General features: G+C 37.5%; 1 pseudogene; it reads left to right on the top strand.

Annotated features, from left to right (window-relative positions):
- Positions 1-710: 710 nt before the first annotated feature.
- On the top strand, positions 711-2,307 carry LOC105004542 (annotated as a pseudogene).
- Positions 2,308-15,230: the final 12,923 nt, after the last annotated feature.

Raw genomic sequence — 15,230 nt, 5'->3', positions numbered from 1 at the left:
GCTTCCCTGAGTGGCATTTAATTCAGAGGGTGTGAGATAGTGCGTATAAAACATCTGACTTAAAGCAGACAGTCTGCAAACACTGGTCTCTTTCGCTTCTCTTTATAGAAAGGAGCACAGCCTTAAAGAATCTGAAAGGAACAGACTGGTTAATTTTCTTTGCTCCTAGATTATAGGTCATATGACTTGTTTAATTCCTAAATTTTCTATCAACAAAGTACTGTTTAATAAATAATTGTTTTTTGTTCATTAGTTTGATTTTCTCCTTCTCCTAACTCTCAAAAATAAAATAGCCTGCTCATTATTTGGCAGTAAGTCAGCTTTTAATTCTAAATTTCAAATATACTAATATATTTTTCATGTAATTATAAAGATTTTTGAAGACAAAATAATGCATTTAAGATGTTAATTTACATGAATGACTTTTTTTCATATCCCCCACACTGTGTCTGAGGACTGAACTACCTTATGGCTATACCGATAGGAAAAAAGTTAGATTGGGTGGTGTCTTTTGATATTTTAAATGAGTTTTTAACATAATATCTCTATGCCCCATTCCTCTACCCAGATTTCTTGCTGCTTATTCACTGTGGACCCAATCTCCTGGTGACTATTATGACCCAGGGATGTAAATTCAGCTGTCAGCAGTGTTTTCACAACCACTTTGTAAAATTACAACGCTATCCAAAAAATAAATGAAATACAGGGAAATGGAAAAACCAAAACTTGACATGATCCACCCAGGTAAGAGCTAAATTTCCTATGTCTTTCCAAGTCATTCTTTTTTCTTCTTGTTACCAAAGGACAATAATGCCAGAAACCCCACAGTTCCCTTTGATACTACCTACTTGCTTTCATTGTCAGGACATGAGAAGAGAATACTTTTCAACTTTTTAGGCACTTAAAACTCTGAAACAAGCTTTGACCTTCTGCCAGTATAAATGAATTGCTTCAAGATAGTTGCTATTTCACAAAAATAATTAATTATAATTCCCAGACCAGATGACAACTGTGCCAGGGAAACCAAATAACTGAACCTAGTTGGAGATCAATGACTGATCACAACAGGGAGGAGAAGGAAAAAGAAAAACAAAAGAGCAAGTCCAAAGACTAAAGACAACACTTTTTATTAGATAATTCCTCATCTTTTAGAGTATTTTATAACGTTCAATGACTTCACTGTTCATGCCTCAGTCTGCCCTAGCAGCACCAACTCTGCTTTTCTTGGCATCCTTTACAAACTAGTCTAATCTCAGCACAAGTTTCCTAGTGGAATCCTGTCTAGCACCCAGTTACACTGAGCGAGCCAAAGTTTTCAATTCCTCAATCACTTACAGCAGCCAGGGGCTCCTTTGACTGGCACACGTGTTTTTCCCACCAGAGCCATGACTCTCTGCAGATTTGTGCTGATTCTACACACACTTCTGGTTGCAAGTTCATATGCTAATCCAAGAAATGAGATCTATTCAGACTCCAGGGCCCATTAAACTCCATCATCCTGAAGTTCACTGGCACTGTGATTATTCTCAAGAACACATAAAGTATGAAGCACACATTCCACATTTTCTCGGTATAACTTTCATCACCAAGAGAATTTCCATATTCAAAATATGAGCTTAGATTTGATCTATGCTTTATGAAAGAAATTCTTCTAAAGAAAGCCTCCATTTCAACTGAATAAAAACTCTTTAATTTGTATTTTCTCCAAAGACTAACCATAAAGGAGAAACATAAAAATGTGAAATTGGAAGATTCATTTATAGAGGTAACTTTAAAAATAAACACTATCTTGTGTCATCCTGGCCTTTTATTGATTTTTAACTGATGTTCTGTAGAAAAGTGAAGCCACTCTGAAAATGCTTTTTGTAAAGGCTGTTGGGTTTGTTTTTCTTTTTAACATATAAAGAGGAATCAAGTGAATAAATGCAACTAGCAATGTTTATACTTGAGGAATTACTTCCTTGGGGATTTGCGAATCTTCAAACTACAATATTGTTTTTATTACAGATATGAACCTTGTTTTACACCATCAAAGTTCGCAAATTAACCCAAAGAAAAAGTAGTTCCTGACCTTGCGCCAGCTGGGCAGAAGGCTAAGCCAACACTGACGGGTCCTTGTGCCCTTTCTCGCGACATCGTGGTGGTGTACGGGCGACAGGCTGGACTCAGCTACATCTTATACTCCTGGATCTGTGCAAAAGCAGACAGAGATGCACTGAAGACTGGATTCAAAGCAAACGCGAGAAGACTTCTGCCAGCAGCATAAAAAAAGTCAAAGAGGAATCATCTATGCTCACTATAGTGTGAAATGCCGTAGGTTCAAGGTAAAGATGGGTGAGCATATGTTATGGCAGATTGAAAATGCTCTCCCTTCATGGAAAATTAAAAAAAAAAAAAAACTGTCTTGTTCATAGATTGACAATGCCAAGAAATGATAGTTCAAAAATATTTTTATTCATTTTCTATATGCAATTCACTGAGCAGTGCTAAAGTGATGGAAACAAGTAGGATGACAAATTGCAAAGGAGTTTCTTAAATATGATTTATTTCCATTTTTATGAGGCTTTTTGTTTGTTTGACTGCTAGGCAATCAGTTCAGTTCAGTTGCTCAGTCGTAACCGACTCTTTGCAACCCCATGGACTGCAGCACACCAGGCCTCCCCGTCCATCACCAACTTCCAGAGTTTACCCAAACTCATGTCCACTGAGTCCGTGATGCCATCCAACTATCTCATCCTCTGTCGTCCCCTTCTCCTCATGCCTTCAATCTTTCCCAGCATCAGTGTCTTTTCAAATGAGTCAGCTCTTTGCCTCAGGTGGCCAAAGTATTGGAATTTCAGCTTCAACATCAGTTTTTCCAATGAACATTAAGGACTGATCTCCTTTAGGATGGACTGGTTGGACCTCCTTGCAGTCCAAGGGACTCTCAAGAGTCTTCTCTAACATCACAGTTCAAAAGCATCAATTCTTCGGCGCTCAGCTTTCGCCACAGTCCAACTCTCACATCCATACATGATTACTGGAAAAACCATAGCTTTGACTAGACAGACCTTTGTTGGCAAAGTAACGTCTCTGCTTTTTAATATGCTGTCTAGGTTGGTCATAACTTTTCTTCCAAGGAGCAAGTGTCTTTTTATTTCATGGGTGCAGTCACCATCTGCAGTGATTTTGGAGCCCCCAAAAATAAAGTTTGCCACTGTTTCCACTGTTTCTCTTTGCCATTAACTGATTGTTAACTGATTATCATTCATATTCAGTTACTTAATCAATTATATAATCAGTTAATCATAACTGATTTACAATCATTATTAATTGATTGTTAGGCAATCAGTCCCTGACATATTCTCCAGGGTCAGCCCTATACCTAGAGATCTGAAAAAAGTCACACATAGACTCTAAAGGGAAAATGATTGTATTAAACAACAGAACAGCAGCAGCAACAACAAAATATGGTAGTAGGTAAGAGCGCAAACATGTTTAGGGGAGCTGTAGCAGGCACAAGGTTCTTTGGGTAGGATAAGTAAATACATAAATGGATACAGAAACGTTTAACACTAAATTACATCAATCTATTTTTAAATTTCTTAGCTACTTTCAATTATTAGTAATTTGGGTCTGTTCAAAGTATATGAACAATTGATTAACTCAGTCTAAGCATCCACTGTGACTCTGATGTGCTGATCTATGATAGAGCAGTCCATGAGAGAGTCTCATTCTCTTCCTGTGTTCTAGACAGTATTTCCAAAAGATTGTGAATAGAAGCAATAAACACAAGTCATAGCCATTTTATCCCAATCCACAAAGTCAGAGGACTCTGCTACCTACTCGCCACAGCCCTCCTCCCCCAGAAACCACTAGACATGACATCTACACTGGCCTAGTGTATTTTATTGTCACTCACAATGGACAAGGACCCTGATGTGAGGCTGAATTTCTTCATACTCTTCAGAACAAATAGTTTCCCAATAGACTCCAGAAGAAAAAAAAAAATATATCTGGGGCATATGGTTCATTTATGCTAGTTTTGAGAAGTGGCTGTTTTACAGTAGTACTGAAATCATAAATTACCTACAAAATACCAGGTGAATGCTAGTTCTGAGTGTCTTAAGTAGCAAAAAAGAGAAAATTTCAGTATGCTTGTCTCACCATGTGACAAAACTGTTTCTACACAGGCAAAGATATTTATATTCTTTTTCATTACCAAGATGTATAATTTGGTGCCAGAGTAACCAGTGTTTTTTCAATCCGCAAATTCTCAGTAGCAATTCTTATATTTATTTTCAGCTGAAAAATCACTTTCGTAGCTAATATGGTTCTGTGCCATCTTGTAATATATTCACAGTAAGGAGATATTATGGATCACGTAATGCATGTTATTGTTATACCCCCTTTATATGATCTAGTTTGGAGATTCTAATCTAATTATTACAAAATAAATTATATGGAAGCATATTATAAGAGTTCTAAGAGTCAAAATGTTATATATTAACTTTCTTCAAATTTTTAAGATGTGTTTTCTCATGCTAAACCAATCTGGAACATTTAATATTTTACTCAGAATTGTTAGGATTTTTTTTTACCAAGTAGCAATCTAATTTTAAAAAGGAATTTTTGGGGAATACTAAAATACTTAATAATTATGGCTTCAAATTTAACCAAATGAATAATTAGTAAAAAGTCACACAGCCAAAACTGTAGCAGATTCTGTCCACCTGAGACAATAGAAAGCAGTGAAAACTCTGGTTAAAATCACTGAAAGAAATAAATGCACATCTTGATTGGTCAATCAGATAAATAGTCCAAAGGGATTCTTTTATCCTTGGTAAAGACAGGGGTTGGCGCTCAGTGGAAACACCTGCATTGTTAAAAGATAATTCTTAGAAACATACGTCAAGGCACTCACTGAATAAAGGGTAGCTGGGGACAAACCATTTTATTAAAACTAGTATGCCAAGGGCTTTTGTGACTTCCAGTTCTTTTATCACTTTGCAGTTTTCCTACCGATCAACTGCCTGTTCAAATGCTCCTTTTTGTTTCTCCCTAGAGAAGGCAACTTCATTTCTCCTGGAAACCTCTGCGTTTCCTGTTCTGCTGCTGTGGGCCCTGAAGCCAGGACCCTCTTGTGCGTCTATCAAAACGTGTCATTTATTCTAGGGCACTTGACAACCACGTTCTTCTTCACAGACAGTGCAGAAGTGGAGGGACATCACGGCCCCACCCCCCAGTTCCTAGAAATAGATTTTTCTGTTTCATCTCTGGCTGAAAGTTTCTACACAATAAGTATATTATATACCTTTTAAGTTTAGTCCTAGGGAGGTGAGGCCAACTTTTTCTTTCCAACGGTGGCTTCATCAGAGGCAATGAATATGGGTATCAGAACCAGACACAGCTGAATCACCTCCCAGCTCTGTCCCAGTGAGCTTCATGACTTAGAGAAGGCTTCTTAACTTCTCTCAGCCTTTCTTTGGGATAGCTGGAATAATTGAAACAGATAAAATTTTAGATACTTAGCTTAATGAGCAGCATATATTAGGAACTTAATAAACAGTACCAGCTCCCTTCCCTCTTTCTGTTCACATAGGTAAAATGTTCACATTATTTCAGTGACTCAGATGGTAAAAAATCTACCTGCCAATGCAGGAGACCTGGGTTCTCTCCTTGGGTCGGAAAGATTCTCTGAAGAAGGGAATTGCTACTCATTCCAGTATTCTTGCCTGGAGAATTCCATGGACAGAGGAGCCTTGTGGGCTACAGTCCATGGGGTCGCAAAGAGTCAGATACAACTGAGTGACTAACACACCTAACACATCAGAAAGGAAATCCTAATTTTGAGGAGACAGTATGTATTAGGGGAATAGAATAGGTTGCTGCTGCTGCTGCTGCTAAGTCGCTTCAGTCGTGTCCAACTCTGTGCGACCCCATAGACGGCAGCCCACCAGGCTCCCCCGTCCCTGGGATTCTCCAGGCGAGAACACTGGAGTGGGTTGCCATTTCCTTCTCCAATGCATGAAAGTGAGAAGTGAAAGGGAAGTCACTCAGTTGTGTCCGACTCTTAGCGACCCCATGGACTACAGCCTACCAGGCTCCTCCGTCCATGGGATTTTCCAGGTAAGAGTGCTGGAGTGGGGTGCCATTGCCTTCTCCAATAGAATAGCTTATGGAACCATAAAGATCTGAGCACTCTTACAACTTAGGTGACTTAGGGAAAGTTAATTCTCTGAATCTATTTCTTCATTTGCTAAAGCAAGCAGCATCTACTGAGCCTAGTAGTCATTAAATCAAATGCTCTACTCTGTAGTTCTAGCTATAGTGCCTGGACTAATGCCAGATAGTATGCATTTAGCAAATGGTTGTTTTTCTGCTTGGTCTCACTTTTCATAAACTACCTAAATAGCAGTAAATTGCCAATTAGGGCAGTCATATATTATAAAATATATAATTTGGTATTGTGATCAGTTTGCAATAGGTTTTTAACACCCTTCCTTCCTTCTTTATTTCCTTCTATCCCTTTTACATGCTAGACAGTAGAGCAGAAGCAATGGTGTAAACAGCGGAAGACATGTGTAATATAAAAGTTCAGGGGTTAAAAAAAATTCCAGAAATTCCTGTGGATGGGATCAGGAAAGCATGAAGTAGGGGATCTCAGCCAGGTGGAAACTGTAGGAATGGACAGATGGCGATGGAAAGAAAATGAGATGCTGCTCAGATCATAATACTCCTTGATATACAAGATTCCAAGGGCTTCTTTATACTGGACATAGAGTCAAACTTTACTTCATGCAAGATCAGGTCCCACCTGCTTCTCTGCTCTCTTTTCATGTTGTTCTCCACTTCTTCACTAAGCCAGCTGCACCAGCTTTCTTTCCACTCCCAATACCCGCCAAACTCAGTCTCATCTTTGGAATTTTTCACTAGCTGCACTCTAGAAGAGGCATAGGGGGATTTTTAAGGAGATAAAACTATTCTGTATCTTGCTTGGATCGGAAGCTCTATGGCTTCATATGTCTTTATGAAAATTAATCAAACCATGCATTTAAAATAAGTGCATTCTATTCCAGGAAAATGTACCTCAACAAAGTTGATTTAAAGAAAAAAGAATCTCTAATTCAGTAATGGAAGTCAATAATAAAGTAGAATTGATCTCAAAATATTTGTTTCAAGAGGAATTTTGCAGGCATTTGTCTGTTCTTTAAGGTGAATTGATAGTATTCAAATTCTTTAGTGTTTAGAAGCTGATTTTCCCAGACTTACAACATAAATCAATGGATATGGGTTACAGTCTCAAGGAAGTGGAATTTGGCAAGGAACAGATAGCATGAACTAAAACTGGGTGGTGGACTGAAAATTCAATAGGGAGATATCACAGACTTCATCTATGATTTCCATTCAGGAACAGATCCAGACAGCTGTAGACTGTGTAGGGGGCCTTTAGAATACAGTTACAAATCCTTTTCTTTAAAACCTAATTTGGGCTCAATTTCTTAAGTCAAGTCCCAGTTCATCATAGCAAAACAAAACAAAACAAAAAATCCTTGGCTTCTGCTCTTCTGACTTGGGGAGGTGTACTTGAAACTGTTTCCAAGATAGTACTTAAGTAAACCTCTTACAAGCCACTCTGTATACAAGTGAAAAACATCCTGAAGGAAACAAGCTAAGATGTGACAAGACAAGTACATACTACTGAGTAGAAACTGTGAGCTGTAAGATAAGTGAAATTACTAGTGGGGTGTGTGTGTGTGTGTGTGTTTCTTTTTGCTGTGGCCTTGATGAAGAGGAAAGGAAAGAATTTGTGCAGTTGGTCCACCCCCTCACCCCCCAGGGTTTTAGAATTATGTAAGGATAATAGTATTTCCCCACCCATCCCCTGAGGAGCTTTTAAGACCAGCATCTGTGAGGTGCATTTCCTAGATAAATGCAAACTGCCCTTTGACTCTCTTCAAGATAAGAAAACATTGACCCTTTCAAACAAGTTATTTATGACATCCACATAATGTGAAACAGCGCTTAGACCTGATGGGAACGCCCAGAAGTAAAGATACTAAAGGCAGTTAAGATTCTCCTCTGCTACTATCCAGGAGGGACTGCCACACAAGTTGAACAAGGCCCAAGGCTCATTAAGAAGTTTGATGAATTTAATACAATTCAAATTAAAGACGATCTCAGGGGAACACGTTTAGAAAAGAAAACCAGATGGAGCACCAGCGTAGAACATCCAAGGAGCAAGTGTGGGATGCCCCATGATCCTTGAGATTCTGGAAATGTAAGAAAATGGGATTTATCTTCTTGGGAAATTAACATGCAAAATGTGTTGGTGGCATAAATATTATGTTTCAGATTTCATAATGAAATTTTCCAGATTGTAAAGGAAAAACATAAAAAAGCCTCACTGGATACTGGAAGAAGTCATCCTTTCTTCCCTGGAAGACTTGCCAAAGTAAAGGAAAATAAAAGAAAACTGCACACAGTTTATCAACCCGAGGTATCAAGTTGGAAAGGTCAGGATACGTGCCACCAAGAAAATAAATACAGAACTGAATGTCAACGTGCCCAGCACTGTCCTTTCCTTTTCTAAGAATGGAATAATAATGCCAAATCGTGCCCTGGTATGCTGGACTGGACAGCAGAGGAGCTGAGATCCTTTCAACAAAAAGCATAGGAAAAACAAAACAAAGCAAGACAAAAAACTCAGTTTTTTATCTAAAAAAAATACATGTATGTAAATTTAATATATAAAATGCTCTCTCTCTCTCTCTCTCTCTCTCTAACATTTAAATATCATCCCAGAAATAGTGAATGTGGAGTCGTCAACTTGGTTTTAGTCATGGTGGCATTATCATCTAAGAAATTAACCCTGATTGGGCTTAAGCAGAGGGGAGACCCAGTGTCTCTCTCTACTCAGACAAGGACTAGTAACTCAGAGGAAATGATGTAAGGGTTTTTGGTTTACTGTGTTTTGTTTAGCGACATCTCACAAAAACGTTCTTAAAATATGCCACGGATCATTTGTATTACCAAGAATTACTAATAATTTTATTCTGAAAATGTTAGCAAACCTCAAACAGAGGACAAGATTCCTAAATAAAGACAGCAAGTATTCTGAATCTGCAATGGGCAACCTTCACCAGAAAATATAAAACAGTAAAAATTAAATCAAATTCAACTGAAATTCTATTACCCAAATTGTATCATATAAAAAGAAATCTATCACAAAATCAAATCATACTCCATATCTAATTATGCAATGTGTTTTTTTTATTATATAATATTCTATAGTTTTTCATGTCAAAATACCAGATTAAAATAATCATTTTAAAATGGCTACTTAGTACATTATCTAGATATACCATAGCTGAGTCATTAAATATAAAATTTTAGTCTACTGTGATTATTTCCAATTTTTTTTCTTTGCTTAAAAACACTAACAGGATGAATATATGGAATAAGTAGAACAACTGGTATGCACCTTTATTAAACTTCTGGGATTACAAGAAATAAAATAATTTAAGACCCAACAGTTTTAATTTCATGGTAAAGGATACATAATGTATCAGAATTCCATTCTGTCCCATATTTCTTTATCCTCACTTATTGGCATACACTGGTAAAGAAAAGAAGGAGCATTTAGAGAGAAATTGGAACACAGGAAGCCTGGAGTCACCTATGACGATCTTCTCAGGGAAGATGTGTGTCACATATTTTAAAAAGTAACTCAACCACAGCTCCTGTTAGCAAGCTAGAATGAGAAATGAGGGATGAGCAGAGATTTCTGAAAGGAGGGATAAGATCTTCATTTTTAAAGGAAAGCAAGGGATGCATAACAATGGCAAGTTAAAAATCTAAAAACAAAGTTGTACTGAGTAAATCAAGAGTATGTTCTATATTTAATTGATGGACTAGATATAAATAAATCATCAGGGACCCTGGTGAAAGTTCTGGCTAGAATGTGCAAACTGTCATGCTTAACTGACTTGTGGTAGTAAAGACTAATGGTTTCCAGTACATAGTGTCCATTGGGAGGAAATTGGAAGCAAACCTGCGAACTTCAGACTAGTGATTTGTATCCTCATACTCATCAGGATGGCAGCACCTGGAAAGAATGATAATATCATGGATTCCTAGAAAAATATCACTTTGGGAAAAATATGTAATGTGGCCTCTACAAGGCGAAGATAATGCCTTACTAATGAATTGATGCTTTTGAACTGTGGTGTTGGAGAAGACTCTTGAGAGTCCCTTGGACTGTAAGGAGATCCAACCAGTCTATCCTAAAGGAAATCAGTCCTGAATATTCATTGAAAGGACTGATGCTGAAGCTGAAACTCCAATACTTTGGCCACCTGATTCGAAGAACTGACTCACTGGAAAAGACCCTGATGCTGGGGACAACAGAGTATGAGATGGTTGGATGGCATCATCAACTGAATGGACATGAGTTTGAGTGAATTCCGGGAGTTGGTGATGGACAGGGAGGCCTGGCGTGCTGCAGTCCATGGGCTCACAAAGAGTCAGACACGACTGAGCAAGTGAACTGAACTGAACTGAATGAAGTCAAGTTATAATTGTATATTTCATTTGATTAAACCTTCAAAACAATATAGCTTGTCTTCTTCTCTCCTCATTGTTGCTGCTCTAACAGCTTAGAGCATCGAACTAAAGTTTTCAAATAATCTGCAAATAGCCTCACTTTCCACATATACATCTTTTATCCCAGCATTCACAGTACTCTATAGGATATATCTTATCCGATCTCTTCCTTGGTTGCAAACATTGACTGTTTTGATTACAAGATAAAACAGGGACTCTCCACCACAGTTCTCATGGAAAATGAGTTCACAGATTCATGAGATGGTTGGATAACATCACTGACTCAATGGACATGCATTTGAGTAAACTCCAGAGGAGCCTGAGGACAGAGGAGCCTGGCATGCTGCAGTCCGTGGGGTCACAGAGTTGAACACAACTAGCGATTGAACAAACACAACAACCACAGTTCAGAAGGATTTCTGCAACAGGCCTCTTCTGGTCTTATCTGCTATATGGCTTCTCTCCAGAAGAGCTTGACAGACTGCATGCAGATCATCACACTGGGTGCTGGTGTCTGCAGCCATGATTCAACATGTGCTGTTCCATTTTCTCAGAATGTACCTCCTGATCCTTGACCACTAAGTAAATTGTCTTTGAAGACTCAGCTTAAATGTCCACTTCAGTTAAACCTTCATGGGCCTCCCTACCAGGTAAAATTACTCCTTTGTACTCATATTAAAGCAGGTAGCTAATTGCAAAGGTGAAGCATCTCAAGGGCTAAATGGGATTTCCTTTCATGTGTCTCATAGTGCCTGGCACTTAGCAGGTTTTCAATAGAGACATTAAATAGATGGATCTCCCGGATTTCTCAGAGCTGATATTGACAAAAGAGAATTTCTACTTTCAGAAAACTTTGAAAGTAAGTGTGTGTATGCTATAGGTGGTCAAACAACAATTTAGGAAAAACACTTGGTTTCCTTGTTATTATGGAAAATGTTTTGTCTTAAGTACGGAAATGGCTTAATGACAGGAAGCAATGTGTAGGAATAAATGATCATTTCTCTACTTAGAAAAGTTAGTGTCAGGGTTCTCTGGGGGTTGAGGCTGGAACACAGTCTCAACCAACATGTTAAATATATTGCTGAGAAAAAAAGAGAGAATTCTTTAAGTTTTCTTTTTCCTAATTGCCAAGGTCTTAAGTGTAGGTTAACTACAGTTAAGTTTAGGTTAACAGGCATAACATGCAGGAATATAAGGAAAGCAATTAAAATAAAGAATAACACTTAACTTTGATGTAGGAAAATAAAGGTAATAAAATTAAAGAAAAATCCACTTATCCAATTTATTTTGAGTACCTATTATATACAAACTCCTATTTTAAGAGTTGTAAGAGTTACAAAAGTGAACAAGACTGAATCATTGTACTTACTGTGATACATGAATAAATATTTATCAAAGTGAAATGCATTAAGTTTTAAATTAATAAAGTTATATAAATGTTTAGAAGAGATAATTTTTCATTGGAAGAATTGGGAGCTTAAAGAAAAACATTTTATTTGAGCAGCTAAAAATGTCTTGATGTGATTTTTAAAGATAGGGATTAACAAGGGAGGTATTTTTAAATGAATAACAAATGAGGAAGAGTGATTAAATATGACAAATATAACTGGGGTGACTCAAAAGAGATAATTGACAACAGAAAGATAATTAGAATCTGATTTGAAGGCAGAAAAGGGATGTGATGAGCTAGGTTGAGGGCAAAATGAATTTATAAACTACTACACATGGCATCCGGTCCCATCACTTCATGGGAAATAGATGGGGAAACAGTGGAAACAGCATCAGACTTTATTTTGGGGGGCTCCAAAATCACTACAGATGGTGACTGCAGCCATGAAATTAAATGACGCTTACTCCTTGGCAGAAAAGCTATGACCAACCTAGACAGCATATTGAAAAGCAGAGACATTACTTTGCCAACAAAGGTCCGTCTAGTCAAGGCTATGGTTTTTTCTGTGGTCATGTATGGATGTGAGAGTTGGACTGTGAAGAAAGCTGAGCGCCGAAGAATTGATGCTTTTGAACTGTGGTGTTGGAGAAGACTCTTGAGAGTCCCTTGGACTGCAAGGAGATCCAACCAGTCCATTCTAAAGGAGATCAGCCCTGGGTATTCTTTGGAAGGAATGATGCTAAAGCTGGAACTCCAGTACTTTGGCCACCTCATGCGAAGAGCTGACTCATTGGAAAAGACTCTGATGCTGGAGGGATTGGGGGCAGGAGGAAAAGGGGATAACAGAGGACGAGATGGCTGGATGGCATCACTGACTCGATGGACCTGAGTTTGAGTGAACTCTGGGAGTTGGTGATGGACAGGGAGGCCTGGCATGCTGCAATTCATGGGGTCACAAAGAGTGGACACAACTGAGCGAATGAACTGAACTGAAGTGAACACTGTTAATTATAAATTACAACCTAAGAAAAAGTTCAAAGAGTCTGGAAAACATTTCAGAATGTTGCTGTGATGGCAGGAGCAACAACAAAACCATGTAATTATGCATTCTAAGTTTTATAGGATATAAAGAATTTTATTGGCAATAAAGCACTCTATTAGACACAAAGTATTCAGTGGGACTCAACAGCTATACTAAGCTATGATGTTATTCTATTTGAGTAAGTCTTACATTTTAAGCAGTTTATAGTTTGTACAGTCTTTCAAGTACATGGCCTCACATAAGATAAAGGAATTAGTGCTGTCATTCTCATTTTAAGGGTCCAAAGGCATAGATCTAAGTGCCAATACCTTACATGACTGGGTTCAAGCTTGTACAACTAGTGAGACACTAGTGGGACCTAGATGTTCTTTATGCAGATTCAGTATTTTTCACCTATTTCCCTTAAATACTCAAGAAAGATATAAATGCAATGAACTAGAAAGGTCTAAAGGAAATCATTAAATTAATTAAGGGAATACGGAGAATCCTTTAGAAGGAGAAAGTTGAAAACTATGTGCATTTGAAATCTAGTTTGGAAATGGAGGATTTTATTAATAATTTTATAAATGTTACAAATACAATTAAATGAAAATGGCTTAGGCTATGAAATTCAGATAACTAGAATTGAAAGATACTCTAAACCGGACATTACAAACACAGGGCAAGCTGATCACATCTGTCCTCTCCATATGCCTTGCGTGATCTTCACAGTGTATTTTAACACATTTTAAGTAGTCGCCACAATTTTGAAATTGGGAGAATTTATAGAAAGATCCATATTTGCCACTTCTTTTGAAAATTAGAATGTCTGGGACAAAGTGGGCTTTGGCCCAACACAGCACTCAGCCAGACTAAAAAGGGGCTTCACCCTTTAAAAAGGAAATTTATTCTCTGCTTCAGTACACTATCCCCTGAAGTACAGCTCTAGGGTACACGGCTCTCTAGTGGACCACATCCAGTTGGCGTCACACATTTATATTACTTGGTAAGTGTTTGAGTGTTGGCCACTTCTCCAGAATCTAAGCAGAAATGTTTGAGGTGCCATTTGACATAATGGCAGGCAAGTCAGTCATACCCTCCTTCAAATGCATTCTTTGGTTTGCTAACAGAGAATGAACACAGAATGACATGTTAGAAGACACATTCTATCCATAAAAGTGGACTTCCATGTTAATGGCAGTGCTTCAAAGGGAAAAATCTAAATGCTCCTGCTTCTAAAAAAACATGACTGGCTTTTTCTGAAGCCAATTTAAAAAAAATTTCTTTCTCAGATTCCATGAGATTCAGAATCACTTAGTCAATAAATATTTACTGAGTTCTCACTGTATGCCAGGTACCATTTTAGTTGCTAAGGCAAAAGCAATAAATAAAATAGTCTACAATTTCTGCTGCGGTGGACCTTACCTTTAGTGACAGTAGACGTGAAATAAACAATATAAATAAATCCATATATAGTAGGATTGGGGATGTAAAGGGGATCATAATTTTATTAAGGAAGATCATGGACAGCATCACTGAGAAAGTAAGATTTGAATAACAGCATGAGGAAGAAAAGTTAAAATGAAGTATCTGAGGGAAGAGTATTTCAAGGAAATATACTCCCCAAATTATTCCTGTAAGTTGCCCTTTATGCTTATTAATTCAAGCTGTTTCCTGCTACTGGCAACTAAGAGACTTTACCATTTTGACCCATGAGTATGATATGTCTGATGATTCTAATGTTATTAATATTTTAAGGTATATTTTAATGTGTCACGGGCAAGAGCATCATGGAATACTGAGGATTTAAAAAGTTTAGTATCTAAAATTCTTTTAACTGCTTTTGCCAACTGTATAATGAATGCCAAGATTTCTTTTTCTTCTTTCTTTTAAAAAATAGTATCAAGGAACTGTGTACTCAGAAGCACACTATTGCTACCAGAAAAATGTAGAATTAATTTGGTTTTTTTCTTAAAATGAGACGGGGAAAAACATTTTCACATTTATCCCCTGTTTTGGGGATTCCTCCAGGTCTCTTAGATTAATTACCTTTAAAAAAAAAGGAAGAAAATAATCTATTATTTATTTTGCATTTAGTATGGGCCAGATATTTTAACATATACTTTGCCTTATTAAAAAAATCATTGCACAAATGACTAGATTGAGACTGTAGCTAAATAACTCATGCAAGTTTACTCAGTTAAGGGAAAAGCAAGCCAGGATTCCACCTCACCT

This window comes from Bison bison, unplaced genomic scaffold, assembly GCF_000754665.1.
Source record: "Bison bison bison isolate TAMUID 2011002044 unplaced genomic scaffold, Bison_UMD1.0 scf7180017864479, whole genome shotgun sequence".
In the NCBI taxonomy this organism is placed as follows: Eukaryota; Metazoa; Chordata; class Mammalia; order Artiodactyla; family Bovidae; genus Bison; species Bison bison.
This window is presented reverse-complemented; position numbering and strand designations above follow the sequence as displayed.